This window comes from Salvelinus sp. IW2-2015, linkage group LG4q.2, assembly GCF_002910315.2.
Source record: "Salvelinus sp. IW2-2015 linkage group LG4q.2, ASM291031v2, whole genome shotgun sequence".
NCBI classification, from domain to species: domain Eukaryota; kingdom Metazoa; phylum Chordata; class Actinopteri; order Salmoniformes; family Salmonidae; genus Salvelinus; species Salvelinus sp. IW2-2015.
Window position 1 is genome coordinate 28,524,376 of NC_036843.1, and position 3,856 is coordinate 28,528,231.

Consider the following 3,856-nt stretch of genomic DNA (forward strand, 5'->3'; position numbering starts at 1 on the left):
CTACGGGCCCATCGATCCTTGTTAGGTGTTCATTTGAAACGTTTATATTAAACCAGCACGAACAAAATAGCACTTTGCAAAGTAACCCGAGTCCACAACTTAACTGCCATCGGAAAGTGTGAACAGCATGTGACCAGCGGTGACAGTACACTATTGCCCATATTTACGTTGGGTTGGTCTCAGAGAGCGTATGGCTCATTGCGATGCACTAGCTCACTGTGTGAGTGATGGTCAACTGTATCCACACACCCTACACCCAACGTTTTCTTTCAGAGACCAGTTAAAGAGTGACAGATAAGTTGGGAGAAATGGTTTTCAAAGGACAGTGGGTGGGATTCAAACTGCTAGACCACCCCAGGCGACCTACAACAACTGTTGATCAGGGTCATACAGTAAGTCTACTGGTGAGGTCAAATTGTCACTTTGAAGACCTTTGGTTTAAAAAAAAWATATATTTCACCTTTATTTAACCAGGTAAGCCAGTTGAGAACAAGTTCTCATTTACAACTGCGACCTGTCCGTTAAGTGAATTATTGTATTGTCACCTCCCTGAATGTGTTTTTTTGTTACGTTAGTGAGGTAAGTGTCCCTGTCACAAAGAGTGTTTGTTCCTTCCTGCCCCTTGCTCGCTCAAGCCTGATTGGTTGGCTGCCTCCCGTGTCGGACTGCGTCCCGGCGCCAGGCGGATGTGGCATAAGCAGATGACGGAGAATGGAACATGACAACACAGCCAACGCTCCCAGAACTGGGTCACTCACACCTCTCATGGCCGACAGAGAGAAAGATAAAGAGAGCGAATGAGAGGGAGAGAGAGAGAAAGCGAGAACTATGTCTCTAAGCACCTGAAGTTGGCCTATGTGAAGTCAAAACCTGGACCCATCAATGTGAGGTCTAGGGGATTTGCCCAAAAGGTTTGGATGGTTGGGAGGTGGATAAGAGGTGTGTGCTGTTCAATAATCATTTACATAAATGTTTACATTACAAACTCCTTCTGAGTTCTTCTAACATGGTGCAGGAACTGGGCATGGACTGAACTGCTAAGGACATCAGGGTGAAACTTCCTCCATAAATGTAGAATACTAATGTAATATGAGGAGGAGGATAGTGGGTGGGTGTTGCTAGCAAATCAAAAGAGAACTATGGCGCTCTCCCAGAAGCTTGGCTGGGGCGTAAACCCGCCAATTCACACAAACAAAAAGGTGTAATGGGTTCGCACAACTTTGCATAAAGGTTACTTCATTATTCCATTTTTGGGAATATTTTCACTGCATCTGGGATAGAATACACAGACATTTCAGCTTCACAGCCTTCTTCAGTGTTCTTTGTAATTCAAAACAGCATTTGTAAAGAACAATGGATGAGCAGCCAGGGTGATGCTAGAAGTCAGGTCATGCAACAGATTCAATAGCAATGGACTAGTAACAGTAGCAGCCCATGGGCCAGGCCTGAGGTCTTCTATCGCCCCTTAGCGGTCAGGAGGTGAACTGACCAGGTGGAGTGAAGAGACAGGACACTGGAGCCCCTCCTGTGTCCCCTGGTTGTGTATCCCCAAGACACCCAACAGAGACCATGTCGGCCTGGGCAGTGGGGTGGTGTTGTTGTTTTTTTCACTGGGGCGGTGAAGTTGTATTGTTTTGTTTTCAGTGGGGCGGTGAAGTTGTATTGTTTTGTTTTCAGTGGGGTGGTGAAGTTGTATTGTTTTGTTTTCAGTGGGGTGGTGTTGTTTTTTTGCTTTGTTTTCAGTGGGGTGGTGGTGTTTTTTTGCTTTGTTTTCAGTGGGGTGGTGGTGTCGAGTTGGAGAGGAGGGAGGCATGGCATCACCCATGACGTCACCAATGACATCATTGACCTGTGTGATGCCAGGGTGGCAGGGAGGAGGAGGCATTAACATGATTGGCACCCAGGACCCCAGCCAAGCCCCCGGCTCTCCTCTCCTGCTTTGGCGCTCCTCTTGTGGCTGTGGCAGAGATAAAGGGGGCTTTTTACAGTCAGGGGCCAAACGGGCTTAACGGAGTCTGCTCCACCGAGGTCTGCCGGGGGCTGCGTAGGTTAGGGTCTGTTGTCGTTGATTATACACGTTCTACATTTCCTCAACCACCCCCAATACAGTGCCTTTGGAAAGTATTCAGACCCTTTGACTTTTTCCACTTTTTGTTACTTTACAGCCATATTCTAAAATTGACTAAATTTCCCTCATCAATCATACAATACCCCATAATGACAAAGCAAAAACAGGTTTTTAGAAACGTAGCTAATTTATAAAACATAAAAAACTGAAATATAACATTTACATAAGTATTCATACCCTTTACTCAAGTACTTTGTTGAAGCACCTTTGACAGCATCGAGTCTTCTTGAGAACGACGCTACAAGCTTGGCACACCTGTGTTTGGAGAGTTTCTCCCTTTCTTCTCTGCAGATCCTCTCAAGCTCTGTCAGGTTGGATGGGGAGCGTTGCCGCACAGCTATTTTCAGGTCTCTCCAGAGATGTTCGATCGGYTTCAAGTCCAGGTTCTGGCTGGGCCTCTCAAGGATATTCYGAGACTTGTCCTGAAGCCACGCCTGCGTTGTCTAGGCTGTGTGCTTAGGGTCGTTGTCCTGTTGGAAGGTGAACCTTCGCCCCAGTCTGAGGTCCTGAGCGCTCTGGAGGAGGTTTTCATCAAGGCTCTCTCTGTACATTGCTCCTTTCATCTTTCCCTCGATCCTGACTAGTCTCCCAGTTCATGCTGCTGAAAAACATCCCCACAGCATGATGCTGCCACCACCATGCTTCACCATAGGGATGGTGCCAGGTCTCTACCAGATGTGACGTTTGGCATCCAGGCCAAAGAGTTCAATCTTGATTTCATCAGACCAGAGGGTCTTTAGMTGCCTTTTGGCAAACTCCAAGCGGGCTGTCATTTACTGAGGAGTGGCTTCTGTCTGGRCACTCTACCATAAAGACCTGGTTGGTGGAGTGCTGCAGTGATGGTTGTCCTTCTGGAAGGTTCTCCCATCTCCAAAGAGGAACTCTAGAGCTCTGTCAGAGTGACCATCAGGTTCTTGGTCACCTCCCTGACCAAGGSMRTTCTCCCCGATTGCTCAGTTTAGCCGGGTGGCCAGCTRTAGGAAGYGTKTTGYTGYTTCCAAACTTCTTCAATTTAAGAATGARGGAGGCCACTGTGTTCTTGGGGACCTTCAATGCTGCAGAWATGTTTTGGTACCCTTCCCCAGATCTGTGCRTCGACACAATCCTGTCTCGGAGCTCTACAGACAATTCCTTCAACCTCATGGCTTGGTTTTTGATCTGACATGCACTGTCAACTGTGAGACCTTATATAGAGAGGTGTGTGCCCTTTCAAATCATGTCCAATCAATTGGATTTACCACAGGTGGACTCCAATCAAGTTGTAGAAACATCTCAAGGATGACCAATGGAAACAAGATGCACCTGAACTCAATTTCGAGTCTCATAGCAAAGGGTCTGAATAATTATGTAAATAAGGTATCTGCTTTTTATTTTTAATACATTTGCGTTTCTCATTTTGGGGTATTGTGTGTAGATTGCTGAGATGATTTATTTATTTAATACAATTTAGAATAAGGCTGTAACTCAACAAAATGTGGAAAAAGTCAAGGGGTCTGAATACTTTCCGAAGGCACTAGCCAGCCATACTGTAGCACTGTACACCCCCTTCTATTGACACAGAACAGAACACATAGACACAGGACAGAACACATAGACACAGGACAGAACACATAGACACAGGACAGAACACATAGACACAGGACAGAACACATAGACACAGAACAGAAGCCACAGACACATAGACACAGAACAGAACACATAGACACAGGACAGAACACATAGACACAG

At 46.2% G+C, this 3,856-nt stretch overlaps 1 pseudogene; it reads right to left on the reverse strand.

Moving 5' to 3' along the window:
• LOC111963094 (gephyrin-like) overlaps positions 1-3,856 on the reverse strand; it is a 42,686-nt pseudogene that overhangs the window by 26,328 nt on the left and 12,502 nt on the right.